At 37.7% G+C, this 24,891-nt stretch overlaps 1 protein-coding gene across 1 annotated transcript in view; it reads left to right on the top strand.

Moving 5' to 3' along the window:
• Il1rapl2 (interleukin 1 receptor accessory protein like 2) overlaps nucleotides 1-24,891 on the top strand; it is a 1,262,572-nt gene that overhangs the window by 101,884 nt on the left and 1,135,797 nt on the right. The window lies entirely within an intron of this gene.

The raw sequence follows: 24,891 nt of genomic DNA, 5'->3' as shown, positions 1-24,891 counted from the left end.
AGATATTGGGTTTCAGCCTGAAAACCAGAAAAGCAAAGCAGCAGCTATTGGCTCATACCTTGACTGCAGTCTGAAAATGGTGATCCTGCCTCTAGGAAACCTCAGAATGAGACTGAAAGAGAACTGTCTCCTTGCATTTTATAATTCTTTCTAGTTCTGGGATTAAGGGCATGTACCACTGATGTGGGATTTCCTTCTGTATATGTGCTGCTTTTATTGGTTGCTGAATAAAGCTGCTTTGGGCCTATAGAAGGGCAGAATATAGCCAGGCTGAAAGAGATAAAAAGAGAGTAGGCAGAGTCAGAGAGACACTATGTAGCTGCTGAAGGAAAAGGACCCAGCCTCTTACCAGTAAGCCACAGCCTTGTGGTGATATACAGATTAATAGAAATGGGTTAATTTAAGATATAAGAGCTAACTAAAAATATGCCCGAGTTATTGACCAAGCACTGTTGTAATTAATATAGTTTCTGTGTGATTATTTGGGTTTAGGTGGCAAAAAATGAAAGAACAGTCTCTGTTTACATACCACTACTGCCTGGCTTCTATGGCAGGGTAGTGTAGCTACTATAATTAAAGGTGTATGTCATTGTGGCTACTGGGATTAATAGTGTGTATCATTGCTGCCTGTTCTGTATGGCTGGCCAGTGTGGCTATTTTACTTTTCTGATATTCAGCAAGCTTTATTTATTAAAATACAAATAAAATGCCACTACATGACTCTCTTCTTGTCTGGCTAGAATCTTTTTTTTTTAAATCTTCCTCAGGTTTTATGTGGAAATTCTTGCCCCATGTTGGGCACAATTTGTAAGCAGAAGTTTCTGTCTCACAGCCATTCAATTCTAAAGAAACACACAGAGACTTATGTTAATAAACTGTTTGACTTATGAGTTCAGGCTTACTATTAACTAGCTCTTACAACTTTAATCGACCCATAATTCTTGTTTATGTTTAACCATGTAGCTTGGAACCTTTTCTCAGTAAGGCATTCTCATCTTGCTTCCTCTGTTTCTGGCTTATGACTCACTCTCTGCCTTTCCTATTCCCAGAATTCTCCCAGTCCTATTGCCTGGCCATTGGCCAATCAGCATTTTATTAAATTGATACAAGTGACAAATCTTTACAGTGTACAAGAGCATTATCCCACAGCACATGACCCCATTGATCTTGCATATTTCATTTCTACAAAACTAATATCACATGGATGACACTGACAAGTCCTGAATCAAGGGTTCCAGGGTTTTTATATCCCAAAGTTTCAAACTGTCCAAGAGAAGTCAGGAAAGGAACTTGAGACAAATGCTCAGTTTCCTTTCTCATTTTTATTCAGTCCCATGCCCCTACATCCAGTGTTGTCACTTGCAGATAACGAGAGACCTCCAACCTCCATTAACCTAATTTAGAAATCCCTCACAGATGTACACAGAGATTTATCAGCAGTCATTCTGGATCCTGTGAATCTAATAATTAATATTAACCATGAAAATTATTAATGAAGATATAGTAGGAAGAGACCTTACCCTTATACTGTACCCACTTGATTTTAATACCATATGTACAATAACTGTCTCTGAAATCTTAAGCACATTATTAGATTTTCAGTGATGTATTTATACAATACAGTATGATAAGAATCACGATCAAATTTGAGAAAATATGTAGAAAGGAAATCTAAATATGTCTTACTAAGATATTTGATGCTCCAAAGATGGCAGCTGTCTTGTTGGTGTTGTTACAGTCTTTAATTCAGAATTATTTAATTACTAAATGCATAATGAATATGATAGACATCCCAAGGTGGGTTCTACTTTTGTGGCCAGAGGAAATATTTTGTGAATTCATGTTTAAAATGTAATATCAGGCAGTAGAGGGTTGTTTTTATTTTTTTCCTTTTCCTTTCTTTTCTATAACCCATGCTCACCTGCAGTTTTCTTTAATGTTTAGGATGTTATAAAATATTTATGTCATTTTATGAAAGGTTATTTACACAGAGGAACCAAGTTTAACTGAGTCTACTACAAATAAAGGCCTTATTTTTCACAATTGGTGAATGAGAGAACATTAAAACATAATTGGAAAGCTTATTAATTTTGGGGAGTGTTAGGATATATTTCAAAATGTTATAAGAGAAGTTATTTTAACCAAGTGATTTCTCAAGAACGGCATTCCATTTAAGATTTGTCATTTTTGAAAGAACTGGAAGTTTAGTTCAACATTATAGAATTCGTTTGCTGACCTTTATTTCCAATGATTCTTGTCCTGGCACCTCCTGGGAGAGGCAGAAAATCACTAAATAGGTAGAGCCTATCAAGGTAAGTTTCTGTTTTGCTCCCAGAAGAAGTTTGCACTGTGTGTTAGATATAGATTCGTGTTTGAAGCTCCTTGCAACCCTTTACTTCTGATGATTTCTCGGTTTATTCTAGAAACAAGACCCTATCAGCTATAACAAAACATAATATTTGGGTTTCTGATCAGACAAGTCAGAACTGATCATTTGGTCTGTATTTTCCAAGCATAAAAACCAAATTCTCAGTTGCAGATGCAGCTCACTGGCACAGGGTATGTATAGGATGCACAAGGGCCTTGGGTCTCTATCTAGAACTGTTTTAAAAAGTCAAAGTTCAGAAGGACTTATTAAAATAATTTATTGTAGTGATATTTGATTTGTATTTTAATAAATAAAACTTGCCTGAAGATCAGAGGTAAAACGGCCACCCTGGTCAGTTTTACAGACCAGGAAGTGGTGACGCACACCTTTAATCCCAGGAGCCACACTAATTTGACAGAAACTGGGCAGTAGCAGTATACTCCTTTAATCCCAGCACTAGAGAGGAATATAAAATGGGAGGTGACTGCTCTCACACACAGTCTCATTCTGAGATTCTCAGAGGCAAGATAACCATTTTGGATAGAGGTAGAGGTAAGAACCAATGGCTGGCTATATTGCTTTTCTGACCTTCAAGTTGAACTCCAATAGCTGTCTCTGGGTTGTTTTTTTTTAATTGTGCAACAATTGATGGCTTCTCAAATCTGTAACTCAGAAAGTTACAACATTCACAAGCTCCCCCATCAAGGTTATGAATGCAATAAAGAGTCCTGGGCAAAGGGAAATGGTGGAGCTGACTGCAAGTTGTATAGGGATCTCTAGTTGTTTAGCATTGTGATGGTGGAAGGTTTTTTTTTTTTGGTGCTGCTTTGTTTTAGTCAGCTATGGTTTTTTTTCTGTTAGTAGTCCTTACCCTTGTAATAGGTAATCAGAAACTCATCAGTTCGCCAACCAGATTTAGGTAGAATTGTTGGTCAGTCATCAGCATCCTTTCAGGGGTGAATAGACATTTGGTAATATCTCTTCAGGACAAGCCACACAACAAAAAACTAATAATATCCAAATAACTAATCTCAACGCAGCATATATTTATAAATACATCTGTACCATAGAGAATTGGAGCTATGACCTTAAAATACTCAAACACAAATAACCATCTTATCTAACACTTAAAACTGGCTACCTTGAATTTCTTTCTGTCTTCTTACAACTGCAATCTATGCAGCCAGAGTGATCTTAAAAACAAAGCTGAACCACACTACTGCTGAAAATTCCTCAAAGCATTTAGTCATGCTCAAGGGAAATGTTGGGTATGAACTTAATCCTTCCCATCTTTTTGTTGCAGTCTGATATCAATCCTTGCTGATTCTTCCTTTTAGGGCATATTCCTTGTTTCTGCAATGTTACATCACCTGTCTTACCACTCCTACTCACCTGTCATGTCTGTGCTTAAATGCCATTTTATTAGAGAGGTTGTGATTAACAATTAGGATCACACAAGTTTTCTGGGTTTAATGAAGTAAGGGGGCGTTTTTCTTTAAATAGTGAGGCTTCTTAGAGCCTTTGACAAGTTTGTTTGTACTATAAAATGAAAGAGGGATATAAATTCTCAGTTTTCTTCCAGTTACTTATCATGTTTACTTAATGTCTTTCTTTCCCATGAGACCTTCCAGCATTTTTGGATTTTCTGAGGGCATGTCACAAATTGTTTATCTAGTGATACTCTACCCCCATTTCCTTAATGCATTTCCTGACACTTTATAGGAGGGCAGCAACAATTTTCAGAATGAATGATATGAATGTAAATCTTTCTAATTATGTCCTGAAATTTTTGTAGTAGGGTTGTATAGAATTATTTAGTTTTAAACTAATTTCTTCCTTTTTAAAAGTTTCACCACTTTTAATTAATCCAAATGAACTTCAGAGGGAAATCTAAAATTAGATTCACCACTAATTGTTAACAGTGACAGATTACTGAGAGCAACAATTGGAATTTTATAATGGTAATCTTGAAAAATACAATGTAGTATTTTATTTACTATCTTTAATACTTTCCTGTTTCCCCCAGCTGGCCTTGAACTCTGTGTAAACCAGGTTGTCCTCAAATTCACAGACCCACTTTACTTTGTTTCTTGAGTTTTGAGATTAAGGCAATTGTCACCAGCTTGACAGTATTTTAGCATTTTATTTAACCTCCTTAATATTAAAAATTAATAGAAATATTTAAAAGTTATCCTTAGGTTTTTTTTGAATTTGATAAATTCTAATGCAGGATCAGAAAGGATGGTTCTGTGGGTCAGAATGCTTGCTCTTCTTCAGAGGAACAAAGTTTAGCACCCACATGGTGGCTCACAACCACCTGTAACTCCAGTTTTAGGGGATCTAACATCGTCTTCTGACCTCTCAAATACTAGGTTTACAAGTACAAATATATGTAGGCAAATACCCATACACATATTTTACAAATCTTGTGCAGAGTAAAATGAGGAAGAAACATATACTTCAACAATTCGCATCCATGTCCATGAGAAACCATTTGGAGGTGTGGAAATCTAGTCCCAATGTGATTGACATAGGACTTGACCTTCAGACTATACACGGGGATCCAGAAAAAAAAGCACTCTTCCCAATGCTGACCCTGCAAATCACAAATCCAGATCTTGAGTATGTGGTATATATGTGTTGGAAGGTTTAATGTAAGTCAATAGGGTTGGTACGTCCTTTTTAATAATCAGATCCACTTTTTGTAATATGGAACCCATTTTCATTTCTACCAGGCATGATTACAAATTCAGTTGTGATCTTTAGAATAAAATATCACACTAGATTTGTGGTAATCAAATAATGGCTTGTGGTATGTTGACTAAACTTTGAAACCAAATGTCATATTTTATTGCTTTTGGGGGGAGTCAGTAGGAGGCTACTGCATATGGTAATCCACAAAGCCACTCCCTGGTAGGGCACAGCGTCCACTGTCAGTTATTTGATAAGAGAAACTCCTAGGTTAGTGCACCAAAAGAAACCATTGGGTGGGCTAAAGGAACTCAAGGAGAGATTATTTGTGTTGGTTACTTATCATTTCCATCCGAGTGCCACAGTATTGCCAGTGCCACTTGTGTTGGGTTTCTGTGCTGTGAGTCTATTGGAAAGCTGATTTTACCAAGATATGCTAAAGACTCATTAATAGATTACTAGCCCAAATAAGAGGAAGATTCAGTCTAATGAGAAGAGTGAGTGCCTCATTAATGGCTTGGAAATTAAACAGCCTCCCTCTAACTAATCAATGCTAAGTGACTGACCTTTGTCTAGGCTGCAGCTCATTTGTAGAATACACACAGATGGTAATGTGCTCAAAGGTGTTTTAAAAAAATTGTGGCTAGAATGGCATGAATAAGAAACACCTATCCCAAATGTCCATGACTTGCCTTTTTTCTCCTGTGGTATCTGTGTGAACTGGGACTGTCGAGTTATAAGAATGGATTTGCCTGATAACATCTACAGTTTTCAAATTTGTCCATAGATAACAGATTATGATCAACAGTCACAATAATTTGCCTTCATGTAAAAAGTCTATAGGAAGAATTGACTTGTAATAATGGTTTGTTTTGTTCAGTAACTCATTTATTCAAAGATAATTGCCTCGAGGGAAGAATGGATTCCAAACCTAATGTAATAAATGCTTATTTAGAGTTATATTTGACTATTTTTTCTTCCTTATCAAATGCTTTCTTAAATGTCACAAGTTAATAAATGATCCCAGTATCTCCAAGGGCTTTACAAGAGAGATTCATGTTGAAATGTTCCGTAAATATGTTTGAGTTTCTCTGATAACAAGCCAGTGGTGATATTAGAGATGACATATCTCTTCTACAAATAGGGCAGTGTATACAACTACCAACTGAGTAGTTATATTCTTTGTTTTAATTCCTTGGTATTCTCACAAATGTACATGATGTATTTAAATCAGATTCACCCCCACAACCATACTACAACTCCTACTAGATGCCCCATGCCTTGCCAACCTCATGTCTTTTTTTTTTGACTAAATTAGTGCTGCTATGAAGGGCCATCCATTGTGGCATGGGAAGCCGACAGAAGACCCTTTTCCCTTCCCTAGTAGCCAAAATCCGCCAAAAGATCCTTAGCTAGGTATGGGGACTCACAATCTCCTCCTCTATCCATGCTTCAATGTTGACTGGCTTGATCTTGTACAGTTAGCCACAGGAGCTTTGAACTTGCAGGTTCAACTGTCTAGAAAACACTTTTCACTGCAGTCCTCCCCAACAAAAATACCTAGACATTTGGCTCTTACAGTCTTTCTGAAACGTTTTCTTCTTTGTTGTTTCCTGACAACCAGCTCTGTTCTCATTCTCCTATTTCCAAACTACCCCAAAAGACACAAATGACATGACTAATTTTTAAATCTTATATCATCTTTTCTTCCATTTAGCAAATATGTCTTCCCTAACAGGCCATTTCAAGACTTTTAAGAATTTTAATATATCAGCTATTAACCTCATCCACCTTTAAAATGTCTTCTTTGAAAACACAACGGCGTGGGAGTAGGAGGAGCACTGTTTCAAAATAGGAAGGCAGTCAGCAGCATAGAACAAGAGAGTAATGGAGTGAGCAAAGTCAGGGTATAATATCTACATGAATGAAAATGTCACAATGAAACGCATTTTTTAAATAATTAATAGATGCTCATAATATTCTTTTTTTTATCTTTCTTCCTCTGCAAATCTCTGGTTCTGGTCTGGGTGTAGCATTCCATGCCTGTAATGCCAGCGCTTAGGAGGTACATACATCCTGAGTTGGAGACCAGGCTAGGCTATATAGTAAGACCGTAGGCTACATAGCAAATGCCAACTCTGAAATCTTCAGTGAAAATAGCTACATATAGAATTGATTTGTGTAACTTCTTTTGTTTTCATATAGATGAAATTCCCCAATACCAAGACGTTTACTTCTTGTTTGTTAAATTATATTTGCTCATATTTGCCATGATAAACTTTTTTTTGAGTAAAGCTTACATGAAGATATCTTCATAACATCCTTTGCCTGAGTTTAGCTTAAGAGAGAGGTGCTGTGACAATGGAATGGCCCTAGGTCATTTGTATTGGTCGAGGTCAAAGATAGAGAATTGAAATATTTATGAAGCAAAGTGCAAGAGGGAAACGAACTCTTTTGCATATTACCCCAACTAAAATTGGTAGGTCTTGGTTGAGATCTGAGGCAATTGTTAACTTTTCATTGCTATAAGGCTGGGAACTGAAAATTTGACAATGTTGTCTAATAGATACTGTATTTATCACATTTAAGAAAGGAGGATGCTGCATTTTGTGGCACAGAAGCCAAACTTTTTTTCACAATGCTTTTTTTCATCTAGATACTCAATGTCATATCAGTGTTGAAAGTAGGCTCATTTATACCTCAGGACATGTGGCCATTTTGGTTAATCTCCAAGGGCCTTAGTCTATCTGTCTGTTGGTATTTCACTAGCTTAGTATTAAATGACAGATTAGACAAATGAATACAACCTCTGAGTAAATTTACAAATTTTAGTGACATTTATTCCCATTAAGTTTTGACTTTAATAAGACAGCAGAGACCTTCATATAATAAAGTAGTTCATGGATTGTTTTTTTAACCCAGAGCATTTTTTTCAAAACCTCAACACCAAAATTATATATAATAAACACACACATACACACACACAAATGCGCATGCATGAACACACACACATACACACACACACACACACACACACACACACACACACACACACACACATACATCCTGATTCTTTAGAAAGGAATTATATTTGCCAGTGAGAGTTGAAGCAAGGACCTAAGCACTGTGACTCTGAATTCTTTTCCAAAATAGGTAATACTTGGTCTTACTGTCTGTCTTTTGTTTTTTTTTTCCAGTGGCAAATTGTTTTGAATCACCTGTATCTAAATGATGATGATGCACTAAGGAGTCATAAGCATTTGTTCAGACACAACAAGAAGCAAAGAGCTAGGTCTTCCCAAACACCAATGTCCCTATATTGCATAAAAAGATAACAAAGCCTAGTTAAGCAAAGCAGCTATGCTATGACCACTACAAAAGCGAGCAGTGGAATCGTGCATCCTTGTTTTTGTGTTAGTAGTTAGTATATCATTAATTTAAAGGTTATTTATACTTTCTTCTTGTTTAAAGGTAAATATTTTGAAGAATGGTGCCTCAGTTTCACTTTCATAAAAATGGAACCATTAGTATTTTATTGCTTATTCACTTAACAAAAAATAGACCAGGCAGTTAAAAGAAAGAGATAAGAAAGGAACAGTCCATACCTAGAGATAGTGATTTATTTTGTCATTAAAACACAAGAATAAAATTTAGTTGGGAATGTTGCAGAATTTAAAATACAACACTATGGGAATGTTGTGTTTTAATGACGGAAACAGACTCTTTTAACAACTTTTCCAGACTCTTGAACATCTTGAAAAATTTTGTAATGTTTTGTTGTGTTAGGAGCGGTGGGGCTGCGTCCCCGGCACCCGGCCGCCCACATGGCTAGCTTATGCCCTGAAATAATTACACAGAAACTGTATTCTTTTAAACACTGCTTGGCCCATTAGTTCCAGCCTCTTATTGGCTAGCTCTTACATATTAATCTAACCCATTTCTAATAATCTGTGTAGCCCACGAGGTGGCTTACCAGGGAAGATCTTAACCTGTGTCTGTCTGGAGTGGGAGAATCATGGCGACTCCTGATTCAGCTTCTTTCTCCCAGCATTCTGTTCTGTTTTCTCTGCCTACCTAATTTTCTGTCCTCTTAAAGGGCCAAGGCAGTCTCTTTATTTAACCAATGAAATCAACGCAAAACAGCAGACTCCCACATCAATGTTGGTGTGTGTGTGTCCTAAAACTTTTTTCGAGATTGAATATAAACATGAAACTTCTTAATTGTTCAAGTTGAGCATGTATTTTGATTTTACCATTGTGCATGTGGTAGGGAACAGCAGGAACATTTGGAGAATACACAAAGTTTGGTAGAGTCTTCCCTAGGTCTTATTCTTTTGTCTGTACCTTTGACTCCAATTCTCTAACATAGAACCCTTTTCTCGTACACATAGGTTTATTATACAAGGTCACATTCAAGATTCCAATGAAACTGTATTTAGGCTGTCTCTAGAGGGTGTTACCTGAATATGGGACATTGCATTGCTGAGTTAGCTAACACTTATTCTAAAGTCACTTGTTAAATACTGGCCACTATTTGGGTGTTTGCTGAGGGATGGGTCACTGTCCTTGAGAATTTGCAGAAAGGGACTGACACATGGTGATCACTTGGCTGCAGAAGAGCATGCAGATGTGTCAGTTACTCTTCAATTATATATTTAAATTCCCCATTTTCACTGGACTCACGCTGGTTATGAGAAATACCTTGTGACAGAAGGAAACCTGTTGTAGTTTTCCCGGAGGGAATTTATATTTTTGATTAGCCATAACCTTAACTAATCCATAAAACAGCCATTTAGGTTTTAGGGTTGAAATCTGGGCACCTTCTTCCTAATTTAGCTCTGCCTTTGCAATGTAGTTCCCCCAATATTAGGGCAGCTTCCATATGTCCTAATTAAGTAGCCAAAGCTTGGCTTTTGTGGATTGATTATATATTACAGACAGTAATGGCTCATAATGACTTAGAGAAAACTGTCTAGAGAATCTTGCCAAATCTAAAATTGCCTTTCATTTTTTAATATCCCCAACTGTTCTTGCACTGTTGGTGATGGTCAATGTACTTGCATTTGCGTCGAACCTTATATGCAGCCCCGCTGAAAAGGTGATACATGTGTATCTGATTTTATAAGCCTCATGTAGATGCAGCCAAAACACACATGCTCTAGGTCCTTCTATTTGTACTCTTGCCATTTCCTTAGAATTTGTCAATAAGGAACCAGTAAACGCTCTTGCCGTTCCCTTTGTATTTAAGAGGAGAATTCATTACCCAGCCTTTTGCCTCTTTGGACTACAATTTATGCTATTAGGCTTAAAGCCACCTTGCCAGCAGGGACTACAGAAGGGGCACATGACCAACATTCTATTTACTAGTCCTGCCAGTTGAGGTTGCTAAGCTAAATCAAATGCTCTGATGGGAAATTGAAATGTTTTCCCATTCTGGCCTATTGTAAACTTGCATTCAAATTGGTGGCATTATTTCTTAGTCTACACATAGAATACTTTTGGAAGTTTTCTTGGTTTCATGAACTCTTAGTCCACACTCCTCTTTACCAGCCCTATTTCATTTCTACTCTGCTTTGGAGAGCATTCTGAGACTGGGGTGAGGCAGGGGGAGCAGGATTTTGAATACTCAGAAACAAGAGGGCCAATGAATACAGGTAAGGACTCTAAAGGGTAGAGATCTTTATTTGCTTCACTGTAACACTAGGAAGGAGAAAATGTTGAGGGTTTCCACATGCAAGGTTAAGTTCGGTGACTTTGGAGTACCATCCATTTTGTAAACTAAGTGGAAGAAAAAAATCAGTTTTCTGAGGAGAAAATGAGAAATACATGAATAAAGCATTAGAAGGTGGCAGAATTTTCGAATAAACACTGCTTCTAAGTTTCTCTCTTAAAACTAATTGTCTCTTTCAGCAGGGGCTGAACCACTTCCTTCGAAATCATTCTATCACACAGTGACCACATTAATACTGTAAAAAGATGTTTGAATAAACGGTTTTAATGAGCTTGTCACATTATGAGTTGGCCTCTTTTTAAGCTGCTGGCACCCAGCCTCACAGTGTCATCTAGTAATACAATGATATTTCTCTGCCTGCCGCTTTTGTCTTTATGAACCATTTCTGCCTCTCTCGAGGTGTATGTCAGATAATGATATATGGGCTTCAAGATTAGCAATGAGATATTTTTCTTTTCTTTTTTGGCTTGGAAGTCATGCTGCTCTAGTTTATGTGGTTTCCACCAAATCCTTAATGCTAATTGGTGAAAAAGCACAAGTCTTTTTGAATTTTCTAGAACTTTTGAGAGAAGATATTCTTTCTTCCTGTGTGAAGAAAAACTATTTCCTGAAGTTCATGAACCCAAATACAAAGCCGATCATATAATTCTTTGTAATGTCTCAATTTCCCCACCCTTTAGAGAGATTATGCATATTCCTATGTGTGTTATTAGCTGAGCAACTAGAACTTTTTTCCTCCCTTCCTCTGTCCCTCCCTTCCTTCCTCCCTCTCTCCTTTCTTCCTTCTTTCCTTTTTCTTTCTTTTAATTTTTTTTTGATATAGGGTCTCACTATGTAGCTCTGACTATCTTAGAACTGACTATGTAGGCAAGGCAGTATTCAGACTCACAGAGATTTGCTCACCTCTGTCTCTCAAGTTCTGGGATAAAAAGAATGTGCAACTATGCCCTGCAAAAGAACAGAATATTGTACCATACAGGGATTTATTTATGTGTGGCTGATAGTCTAGGTATTAGTTTCTTAGGGTTTCTATACCTATGATAAAAATCCTATGACTAAAAGTATTGGGAAGTAAAGGGTTTATTTCACATATTGCTCATAAGCCCATCATCCAGGGAATTCAGAGAAGGAACTGAAGGCAGGGACCTAAAAGCAGTAACTGATGCACAGGGCATAGATGCTGCTTACAGGCTTGCTCTCTATGTCTTATTTAGACTTCTATCTTATATACCTCTGGAACACTTGCCCAAAGGTGGCACCTCCCACCATGACCTGGGCCATCCTATATTAATAACTACTTAAGAAAATGCTCTACAGACTTGCCTCCAGGCAAATCTCACAGAGGCATTTCCCCAACTGAGAGGCCCTCTACTCAGATGACTAACTGATGTCAAGTTGGTGTAAAATGAACTAACATAGGTGTAATGGATTTGCTGTGAGACCCCGGCAGCTTGCTGGAGGGTTCTAAAATCAGCCAGTCCCAAGCAGGGATGGTGCATGAGATCATGCTGCAGGTCTCCATGTGGCAGCGGGCGAGACTTGCTGCGCAATCCCAGCAGTGGTGGAAGACAGATGGATAGGCAGACCATACAGAATGGAGTTGGATATTTATTTAGTGGTGTATAAATGAATATACGGCTACAGTAAGTATTTGAGATTTTTTTAAAAGTAGAAGAATTTGGCAATAAAGGATGTGTTGTGGATCTAGTGAGTTGCTTAGCCTTAAAACTATGAAATGATAGATCATGTTGAATGAAACACTTCAGAAGTGCATTAAATTGAGTGAAAATCTTTGAAGCAAAGTCACACAAATATAATTAAAGCTAAACAAGTTTCAGGTAGTGTTCTCAGTTTCTTATTTGTATTAAATTATCCAATATTCACAATAGTCCTATGAAGTGGAATATTATCTTGGCCACTAACCAACAAGAAATCAACTTGCCCAAATTTACAGAGCTAATTGACAGTAGAGATAGGTTTGAAAACTAAGTTTTTGTCTTGGAAACACTCTGGGTTGCTTGGGAATATCCATGAGATATTTTGGCTAATGACTCAATTGGATTTAAACTAGTCCTGGTCCTGGAAGCTTCGTTTCATGACAAGAGATGGCTACTTGGGACACTGTCTCCCTCATTATTTAGAGACTTTATTTAGATTACCTTTATATATTTTAAGAAGTTTTTACTCTGCTAGATTTCCACATCACTCCTCAAATGCCCCTCAATTCTAGTTGTCTCTCCTAGCATTCTCTTCCTCAACCCCATCTTCCTTCTCCCTCACTACATGATCCTCCTGTTCTCTCCCTTCCCACCCATACAAAAATCTATACTATTTCCCTCTCCCAGGGAGATCTGTTTCCTACTTAGTCCCTTCTTATATTTCTAACTTGTTCTGGGTTGCCCTCCAGAAACTGATAGATGGTACTGCCCCATTACTGAAGACAAAACCCACACAACTAATTCAATATGGTATCAAAAGCTGGTGCCTATAGAAAACTGTCACTCCTACATTGTAGTGTCTTTGGTACTCTTCAGGCTACCAGAAAAGAAACGTAAACAACAGCCCAGCCACAAAACCTTTCATCTACAATCTGTCCTACTTGTAAAAAAATGCTGGAGCAATTGTGGCACAAAGTTTGTGGGAGTAACCAACCAATGTCTGGTTCTAGTTAAGGGCCACTACATGAGATGGAAACTATAAATAATACTGCTGAGTTACCAAGAACCAGAGACTAGACAGCCCAGAGATCTAGGTTAAAAATAAATATTATTGGTTTTAAAAAGGCAACAATAAAATGACTCCCAGTTATATTCTGTCATGCTCATAGAACAGTGGCTTGTTCAGCCAGCGTCAGAGAATCTCTACCCTACCCCACAGAAGATGAAACAATACTGAGACCCACAGCCAGAAATTAGACAGAGAGAGAGACAGAGACAAAGAGAGACAGAAAGAGACAGAGAGACAGAGAGACAGAGATTGATTCAGTCTTTGGGACACACAGTTCTAAAATTGGAGGTCTCCATCAAATCCCCCCTTTCAGAGTTCAAGGAACCCCCAGAATAGGAGGCAGAAAAAGTGTAAGAGCCAGACAGGGTAGAGAATAACAGGAGAGCAAGGCCCTCTAAATTAACTAAGCAAAGCTCATATAAATTCACAGAAACTGAAGCAGCAAGGCATGGGTTTTACCTGTTCCTCTGCATATATATTATATCTTTCAGTTTAATATTTTTTATAGGACTCCTGTATGCGTGAACAAGTGGGATTCTAATTCTTGTGCTTTCTCTTGGACTCTTCCTTCTCTTGGGTTGCCTTGCCCAACTTTGATGTGATGGTTTTTGTTTTATCTTATTTTATTTTATTTTTATCTTTGGTTGTTATTTCTCAGAAGTCAGTTCTTTTCTAATGAGAGTCAGAAAGGGGGGAGGGAGGAGGGATGAATGGGGAGAGTAGAGGAAGGGGAACTGTAATCAGGGTGTATTGTATGAGGAAGGAATCTCTTTCTAATAAGGGGGAAATATGAAAGTTTAAAGAAAACCAAGCTTTTAATTATGAAGACAACTGTCATCTCTTTTTTTAAACCAGAGTGATTAAGTGACACAATGTTAAATAGCTGGTGGCACTAACTGTTAATGAACCCACACATTTTGTCAAGGTATTATTTTATTACATACTTCTTACCCAAAGTATCAGGCACATTACCATATCTTGGTTCTCCTGTCAGATACGAGGTACTTTCCAGACTTGCTGAATCTGAATGTGTGTACAATGATTTGTATTAGGCAGAAGCTATGTATAAATTAATCTGTAAATGAGTGGGGCTTCAGTTAGAAGCAAGCAGGAATTTGGGAGGCATTCTGACAACATTAGAGATATAGAAATAAGAAATGTGACTCTGCATGATTGAATTTCTAAGGAATGCATTCATCACCATTTGGTTCCTGGGGAGCTGAGTTATATTATCAGGGGAAGATCAACAACTAGACTACCTGGAGAGACTCTTATATGTGTTCAATGACAGAATTGTCATTAAATGCCTAAGTTTTGTAGTCTTTCCAGGAGGTAAGATCAAAGGATAGATCTGGCATATACTTTAGTTGATGCTTTTAATTTTTCTCTTTTGGGAGATCACAGGTTTCATTGCTTTTTAAGTAAATTTGTTCCACAAATCTCCCTTCAGCCTTCAGTCACTGTATACAAACACACAAATGATTTCTTAAACAGTGGACTGTGTAGTTGTGGAAGTCTAGATTTAAAATAAATGATTCTAAATAAATGACTTGTTTTGTCAGAGGGTGCATTATTTGTTTCCTTTGAATAGCAAGCTCTCCTAAAATAATTGAAGTTAGAATCCAAATTTTAGCACTATTGAAAATGTAACCATGCTGGGGAGGGGTTATTATGATCAAAATGCATTTCAAAACTTAATAAAATTTAATAATAAAAATGAACAAAAGGTAGCTATAGAAAACTGAGGAAAAGTCTTTTTTTTAAAGGATATGAGACCTGGGAAGTTGACCATCCTCCAATGTACATATGGAAAGCACAAATAGACTAAGTGGATCCTGTATGGACATGAAGTTGGCGTGGGGGTAGAGGGCATGTGGTGGATCTTGGAGACCTAGAGATAAATATGATCAGAACATATTAATGCATGTATGAGATTCTCAAAGAAATAATAAAAGATTATAAAATGTAGCCTAGAAGAAAGTGATATAAGTGAGGTATCCTGGAATTAACCAGGATCATTTGCTTAAGCAAATGTGTAAAATGATCTGAATGCTTAGTGGATTTTGGATAAGTAAGGGTTTGGTTTATGCAGCCTTTAAGACACAGGAGTGGCACATTCTGGAGACCAAACTACTTTTGACTTTAAGCCTCCTTCAGTTCTGCTAGTTCAGATTTTATTCTTCATGGTCCATTGAGCTGAACTTGTGACTTAAAGTGGTTCACTGAGCTGAAATTTCTTATGGTTTTAGGAAGGAAACAGTGAAATAAAAAGGCAGTTTTGTTATTTTTTGTATAAGGCCCCCAAAGCTACATTTCATAGAAGACACAGTTTCAGTTACCTTTGTAGCATCATGTATTCATCTGTCGATCCACCTACTCACTAATCTATTTATCTAGGATTGCCAGTAGTCATTATGCTAGAGTTTGGAATGTGGCAGTAGGTGTGATAGATACAGTTTCTGATCCTCTGAAGCATATGCTTTGGTGGAAAATACAGCCAGGTTATTTAGGCAGTTTCTAGTAGAGTGTGATAAACAGTTAGCCTGCTTGGATTATAGGATGCCATGGATGCATGGATAAGTTGACTGTGATCCAAGCTGCATTCATAGGCATAATTAAATTAGTATCCTAATGCTACTAAGAAATTACACAAGCATAGTCTTAAAATATGGACTTTTTATTTCTAAGTTTCTGCAAGTCAGGCACTTAGGAATGATTTAGCTGGATCTTATGCTTCAGAGTTTCTCTCTCTCTCTCTAAAAAAAAATAAGACAACTAATGAAAATCAAAATGGTCACACACACACACACACACACACACACACACACAAAGCAATAAGACAAAAAATGCCAAAGCAAAGCAAAGAATGCATGCACACACACACACACACACACACACACAAACAAACATGGAGTCTGTTGTGTATTGCCCAACTATTCCTGGGAGTGGGGTCTGTCCTGGAGTATGATTGATGTACACAGTGAAACTCCACTGGAGAAAACAGATTTTTTTCCTTTGACAGTGGGCATCAATTACAGGTAGCTTCTTGATTGATGTTAGAATTTTGTGTCCACTTCCCCTACATGTTGCTGGGATTTTGTCTAGTTTGGACCTGTTTATGTCTTGTGCATAATGTTACAGACTCAGTAAGGTTATATGTGTATCACAGGAGGCATCACTCTAGAAGTGCCTACTACAGAAATATTATTCTATGCAGCTATATTTGCTTAGTGATTCTGTAGTGCTATTCTTGGTGTCATTCTTTTTTAACTCCAAGATATGCATCATTATTTAATATTTATATATTTCTTTCTTATGACATATTACAGATTGAAATACTATGTTCAGAAAAAAAACTTTTTAAATTATTTATTATTCTCTCATTCATTATAATTCAACTGCAGTTTCCCCTCCATCTATTATTTCCTGTCTCTTCTCTCACGCCAACTCCCCTGATCAATTCCTCTGTTTCCCTTCCAAAAACTAATAAACAAAAGAAGAGCGGGTCTCCTAGGGATATTCACTGAATATGGCCTGACAAGATGAAATAAGATAAACCAAATTCTCATATCAGGACTGGATGTGGCAACCAAGGAGGATGAAAGGGGTACCAAGCACAGGCAGAAGAGTCAGAGACAACCCCTACTCCCATTGTTTGAAGTTCCACAAGAAAAACAAGCTACGCAACTGTAGGGTATTTGCAGAATACTAGCACAGACCCATACATGGTATATGTTTGTCACTTCAATTTCTGTGAGCCCCTATGGGATCCAGAAAGACAAATATGGTGTGTACTCACTTCTCTAAGTGTATAATAACTATTTAAAAAGGACAATTATGCTAATTGCCCAGAGAGTATAAGTAACAAAGAGGGCTCAAGATCACATGGATCCCCCTGGAAAGGGAAAATTTAATAGATTTTCTGGATGGACTGGAAGTGGGTGGGGATGGGAACAGGAGGGATCAGGCAAGGGATGGGAGGGACAGAGGGAGAGAGTACTGGGAGGGATGAGATGACTGGAATTGTGAGTCACTGGGGAGGGAACAGTATAGAAACCTAGTGCAGTAGAAACTCCCTGAGATCTACAAGAATGACTCTAGCAAAGTCTCCTAATAGTCGGGAGTATGGAGCCCAAACTGGTCATCTTCTATAACCAGGCAAGTCTCCTAGTAGTGGTACTGGGACATCAACCCTAACACAAAACCTTTGACCTGCAATCTGCCCTGCCTCCAAGAAGGCACAGATACTCTGGGACAGTGGTTGTACAGAGCTTACAACAACCAATGACTGTTAACTTGTGGCTTACACCATAAGAGGGGGCCCATACCTACACTGCCTGGAAGGCCAGGAACTAGAGATGGGACAGCCCAGAGACCCAGAATAGAACCAAACATGAATGGAAAAAAGAAAAAAAGGTCAATGAAATGATTCCCAATGATATTATGCTATACTCATAGATTGGTGTTTAGTCCAATTGTCATCAGAGAGGTGTTATCCAGCAACCAATGGGGACAGATGCAGAGACCAGCACCTGAATACAGGTAGTCAGAGAAACCCTTCAGAAGAGAGGGAGGAAGGATTGTAGGGGCCAAAGGGGTCAAAGACACCATGAGAATATGGGCCACAAAATCAGCTAAGCTTGGTGTCACTCTTCACCTGCTGTGCTAGCAGGTTTCTTGTTTTCAGTCCATGGTTTGTTTTGATAGAATTAATTGTATTGCTAAGAAAATTATATTAGTTATTAAGTGCTCTCTGGATTTTGCTATCTCAGTAAACATGATTGGACTGCTTAGGACAAAGCTTTTAAAAAACGCAAGAACATTTAGTGAGTATATGTTAATGCCAACTTTCATGGTTGTCTAAGATTTTTGGTAGGCTTGCTCTTCTTCATATCTGTTTTTCTTAGACTCTTTTTTCTTGAATCATTTCACTTAATATATATTTAGTAATGAATAACTTTTAAAAAGCATATTTATTCGCTGTGATCCTGAGAAATATTGAAAGTCAGTTCTTGGGAAGAGATGTATATTTGGATAAGGACTTGTGGTGGTTTGAAAGAAAATGGTCCCCAAAGGGAGTGGCACTATTAGGAGGTGTGACTTTGTTGGGGTAGGTGTGGTCCCTGTGGGGGGTGGGCTTTAAGGTCTGCTATACTCAAGATAAACCAGGGTCTCACACCACTTCCTGCTGTCTGTGCAAGATGTAAAACTCTCAGCTCCTTCTCCAGCACCATGTCTGCCTGCATGCTGCCATATTCCATCAGATAATGGACTGAACCTCTGAACTGTAAGCCACCCATTTAAATGCTTTCCTTCATAAGAGATGCTGTGGTCATGGTATCTCTTTACAGCAATAGAACCCTAACTAAGACGGGCCTCTACAAACCTTTACAAAATCCCTCAATTAGTTTGACATCAGTTAGATGGGCATCACTGTCTTAGTTCTTCTCATTTTCATTTCATTCTATACTCCTTTCCTACCTCCTCTCTCTTCCCTTTCATTACAGCATAGCTGGTCTAGATTTATAGGACAGCTGTCTCCCAAGACAGTTCACAGATCTTGCTTTTGTAAATAAAGTCTTATTGGAGTGTATTTAGGGATTATTTACTTAATGTATGTATCTGTTTTAATACAACAACAGAACTAAGTAGTTTTAACTGAGACAAAATAAAACATGACTGACTATGCATCAACTTTTGTCCATTTATGGACTGTTTGCTAATGCCTGTTTTAAGGCATGGTCCTGATGAATGTGGTAGAAGCCATGTTTTTATTTTGGATTTTGCAGTAACTAAAAAGCAAATATTCAAAGAAAGGGGTTTAATTTCAAGAAAATGATGAAAAAAATTGTACATATTAGCTTTCCTCATAAGTCATTGGTAAAGTTAGTAGTGCAGCCACACCTGACTTTAAGGAAATGTGCTCTTTTATTAGGTTGCTAAGTGTTCAGAGGGAACTCATAGAACAAAAAAAATGGATACTGGTATACCAGTATCACCTCTACTTTTCAGTTACATTATGTAAGATACAGAGCAGTGAAATATTGACTTCTACAAGGCCACAGAGATTGGTAAGAACTGTTCACTGGCAACAAAATTATAAATAAAATAGTATAGATTTTGGAAAAAATAGTATACATTTTGGGAAATGATATATAGCACACAGAGATATGCACACACTTTATAATATAAAATGCATAATTCACAAATATTTTATTTTATATATTGACTTCAAATAAAAAAGCTTAAGAATTTAAGAACTAGACAACGGGGACAAGGGCTATGAAATTCTTTATGAGGGTCATGCTGTAGCCATTGTAACCATTAACTCACAGTAGCTGTGGTTCCCTGGATAGTCACATGACTTAGCCAATAAATTTTTAGTGCTAGACAGGAATGGGGTTTATGGGGCCCTACCCTACCCAGTAGAATTAATGGCTGGAGGAGAGAAAGATGTTGTCTTTGGTAGACCGTTGCTGATGAGTTTTCATGCTCCATTGGTTAGTTTCGAACCCATGATTCCCAGAGCAATCCTCACTAAACCTGGTGAGTCACCAAAGAAAAGACATAAAAGTGGGATGGAGCCCTACTGGGAGTGGGAGGAGGAAAGTAAGTTAGCAGAGGTGTTATTGTATCTAGTATGTATTATATAGATGCATGAAACTGTCAAAAACAATTAAAACACTCTTAAGAAGGAATTATAGAGTGTCTAGATAATAAAGACCAGGTCTACATAGAAATAGTAGCTGGAATACTGTTCAGAATCTGAGGCAATTGCATAGATCTGACCATTAGAATGGGTGTTGTTTCCTGTACATGTACGTTCTCTTCTTCAAACTGGTGTTCTAATACTATACTTTGTCATCACGCTTCTCTGCATCCTACTTTCTGCTCATTCATGTTTTTCCCCATCATACATTTATTCTGACTATAATTTCCTCCTGACTCAGGTTTTGTTGCACGCTATTTCTTGATTGATCTTTTCAGTCTCATTTCTCAAGGTTCTCTTTGTTCACTGTCTTCTTTCCACTCTGTTATCCTGCTCACATCTCTGAAAGGAAGAAATGCCATTAGAATTTCTGCTCACTCTTATAACAGCTTCCACTGGGTCAGGAATTACTCCTGTTTGTCCCATCAGTTACAAAAGTAGATGCACTCCCTTGATGGAAAAGATGGCTTTTGAAGGATTTTCCTTGAATAAGGGTAGACAGATGACAGGTCATAAATGTTGCAGCCTCCTTGAACATCTAATACTTTCCTAGTCCACTATTACAACTCTGTTTATCTGTCATAATAAAAGCTTGTCGGTCTACTCTTGTCTGTGCATAAGCTATGTGTCACCCAGTTTGGGCATTATTTGTTTGTAAAGTATTTGTTTGAAATATAGGGGTTCTGTTAGCTTTGTTATCACCTGATATTTGCAATTTGTTGATGGGCTTGAATATGTTGATGGCTTTAGCTGTACTGGACAATAAAAGCTGCACATCTCTTAGTTCAAAAGTTCGGGTTTATAGCTTCTCGTTCCACTGTGGTCATCTTCATTTTCCCTTGGTATTTTTTCCTTGGAGTTCTCCACTCCATGGAAGTTTACTGTATTACAGACACTGTAACTGTACTCAATGTGTTATGTGCACTTGTTTAATTTGTATTCTGATGTTGAGGAGTAAGTCCAATGTTAGCCTGATTTCTCAGCTGCTGAAAGTGGAGCACAAGAAAGACCAAGCAACTTCTCCAAAGTCACATAACTAATATCTGACAAAACCAGAAAGCTAAGGTTATTTGATGCCAGAGGCAGGTACTTCCTCTCTGCAGTATACAAAGCATTGAATTATCCCATACCCAAAGTTCTATATATTTTTTATTGTCTTCATTAACTATAACTGCCAATAATAACCCAAAGTTCTGTATTATTCAGCCACTAGTATCTGTAGAAAAATTGTCAAGTCAATCAATTTCAACTGAATTTTCCAAATTAAGTATATTAAGAACACATTTCCTTGGCGAGTTTTAACTTTTCCTATTTAGTCCCAAAAGTCCATTGTCCAAATAAGTGTGATTTCTGAGTGTTCTAAAGAAATATTTATTACTTACATTTCACATTGTCTCAGTTAATGCATATAATTGATTATTTTTTCACAGCATAGTTTATCCATACTGCCACAAATAGTTACTAAGTATGGCTAAAAAATATCATAGCCAGGTATATTATCATTTATGAAGTGTTGATGTGAACAGGTTCTTGTCATAATCAAGGAACCCTTATACAAGCAAGGATTGTATTGCTCTTTATGTGAGTAGTATTGATCTTAATACTTCTTTAAATATGTGACATCTTATAGTAAGTCTGTAATTTTACCTCTGTTTGTGACTCAGGCCACATTGACCTTTGTTAAATTTCACCATATTCTATGTTTATATAAAAATTATATACACTCCCTTTAACATCTGGGTCAATGGACTCCCAGTCAGTCCCCTCTTGTTTTATGTATCCTTGGTTCCTGTGTCCACAGTTCAGAGACATTTGCTTTTGATCAAATTTATTTTTCTCTCAGTAACTGGTCTTAAGTTATCTCACGCATACTTATTTTGTCACACAATATGTGCTGAATTGTCTTCATGAAGTTGAGAAGAGCCTTGCTGACAGAAGACAAGCAGTAAATGATGTTGGCACACAGTCCTTAAACAACGCACTTAAGCATCTGCTTCCTATAGGTCAAGAATGTTTAGATTTCCACTGAATATAGATTCCCTTGGTCAAAATAAATTGCCAAGGAGAAAGCAAAGAAATTACAGTTTTTACAATAAAGAAATAAATGAATAAATAAAGCAATAATTAAAACTAAAGCACTCTATTATTTGATTTTTTTCTTTGGAACCACGCTGGTGGCTGCAGGATAACTAGGCTGTCCAATGATATTTTGAGGAAAAATAAAGTCTTCTTATATATTAGTTTATTAAAGAGAATATATTGGGATTTTAATATGTTTGATTCCTATAAAATGTAATTAGCTTTCTCGAGGTGCCACTGAACCATCTATGCTAGTGGCTAGGTGAAATGGTGGTCTGTAAGGTATGTGTGTGTGTGAGAGAGAGAGAGACAGACAGAGAGAGAGAGAGAGAGAGAGAGAAGATGTTGTCTTTCATAACATTATCCTTTTCTCTGAGACTATGATCTCTGAGTGAATAGCAAAAAATGAAATATGTCTTAAGGGTTTGTCTGAATAAGAGAAAAATAAATTCCTGAAATGGAGGTAAGGGAATTATGAGTTTCATGTTTCTTTGAATTCAAATTATGAAAAAGGGTTGAGAAGGCCCACATTAGATATGAGACAAAGCTATTACAAAAGATCAGTGACATTCATAGGTATTCAATAGAAAGTATGTAGACAAATTTCTCTAGCTTCTGGGGCATTGAGGCTAATATGCTAATCATGTTTTTCCCCATTTGTAGTCCCCAGCTTAATTAAAAAAATATCCCAACTGCATCCCTGATTCTGAGAATTTTGCCATATCCACAAATGACCCATAAAGTCAACTCTGCTGGGCTTCATTTTGGAAGGCTTAGAATCATTTAAATTAGGGTATCTAATGTTACCATTCAAGCACGAAGGCACAACAGGCATTGCACTGTCAGTAGCTCCTTAGTTTCTGTTGCTTAGCTAGCCTGATGTGCTGGACTGTTTGACCTCCTGCTCTTCCTCAAATGTTTTCTTCATGAACCAGTGCAACTCCCTGCTTGTTCCATACTCTGATGCTCACAGAGCATGTACCCTTTTGTTTGGAGGCAGTGGTTCTGTGTGCAGATTGGTAATAATACAGTTAACTGTTTCTATAACTATTTCTCTGACCATAGTGTCTTCAAAGTCTTGTCCTGCTGTAAGTTACGAACAGCTAACATGAGGTGAGCACTTCACAGAAATGGTATAAATGTATGACTCTGAACTGTGGCCTAATGCTGAAAGACATGCATTCCATTCAATTAATGTAACTACTTCAGTGGGAGTCTATACAGTTACATAAATGAGAACATTGAATCCCAGAGGGAAATAACTCATTTACCTGAAGATGCATATCTATTAACTACTAGTTAACCCCTACACCCTGTGTTATAAGTAAATACAAAAAGTTTCCCAGTTGCAGAATAGGTACCTACCACCAGAAAGAGTATATCTCAGCCCAGCCCAGCCCACACCCTTTGTGTGTGTGTGTGTGTGTGTGTGTGTATGTGTCTATTTATCTGTCATTTCTTTATTCTCACATTTTCTTTGTCAGGTTTCCGAACCAAGCCATGCAGAATGTGATGAGGAATGTATTTTCAGCATAATATCTATCATAATACATTCAGTAATCACAGTACCACATGTACTAAGAATTTGTTTCTTCTTTGGATAGCCAAAACCATCCCAATGGATTAATATACCATAGGTTGTTTATCCAATTGCAAAACTCTGTGTTGACTCTACCTTCTAGTTATTGGAAATAACTGTTAAGAACGTTTATGAACAAGTTCTTACTGAAGTCTATTTTCTGTTCTTTTGAGTGTATACCTCAGAGCAGAAATAGTGGGCCATATGGTAATTTTAAGTTTATTGTTTATTTGTTTGCAGTGTTATAGACTGAATTCATTGTTTTCCAGAATTCTACCAGTGAAGTAAATCCCAGCCCTATATTTAAATTTTGAAGAGCTGTAAAACTATTTTTCCAAAGTAGATATATCATTGAGCCTTCTCACAAGCAATGTATGGGGATTTGAGTTTGTTTACATACTTGCCAATTCTTTTTTAGTGTAGGCATACTAGTAGGTTTGAAATAGCATGTCATGACCAGGCAGCCCTGTTTAGGTACTGAGGAGTTCCATCTGGACAGGTGAGTGTGTGCTATCCAGGGGTGGATTGTCTTGGAAGAGAGCACAAACCCCCCTCCCCCAGCTCCTTCTGAAGGGCTGTCTTTCTTCCGCACATCCCAGCCCCCCAGCACCCTCCCCAACCCTGCCCTGCTGTATGCTAGGACCAGTGCTCAAGAACAGTTTTAAGCTCCTACACTAAGGCTACCCACCCAGAGTGGTGAGTGCCCTCCTACCAGGCAGGCCTCAAGGACTCCCCCCCCAAAAGGGAGCCCGGGCACCTTCAGCTTTTGCGGTAGGGTATCCTGGGTACTACTCGTTCCCGCCCTGCCCCCCAAGTTCTCCCTTTTGTCCTCGGATCATTGGACTACCAGGCATCTATGTTTCGGTGCTGAGGAGTTCCATCTGGATGGGAAGGTTCCTGCTTCTACACTGAAGAGTTACAACCAGAGAGTCAGTCACAGCAAAGACTGGACCAAGACACCAGGCCTCTCCTGGCTCTATTTGAAGGAAGAGATGGGAAGGCGCCAA

The sequence above is a fragment of the Microtus ochrogaster genome, unplaced genomic scaffold, assembly GCF_000317375.1.
Source record: "Microtus ochrogaster isolate Prairie Vole_2 unplaced genomic scaffold, MicOch1.0 UNK17, whole genome shotgun sequence".
Classification (NCBI taxonomy): Eukaryota; Metazoa; Chordata; class Mammalia; order Rodentia; family Cricetidae; genus Microtus; species Microtus ochrogaster.
Note: the sequence above shows the minus strand (reverse complement) of the source record. Positions and strands in the feature narration are given on the sequence as shown.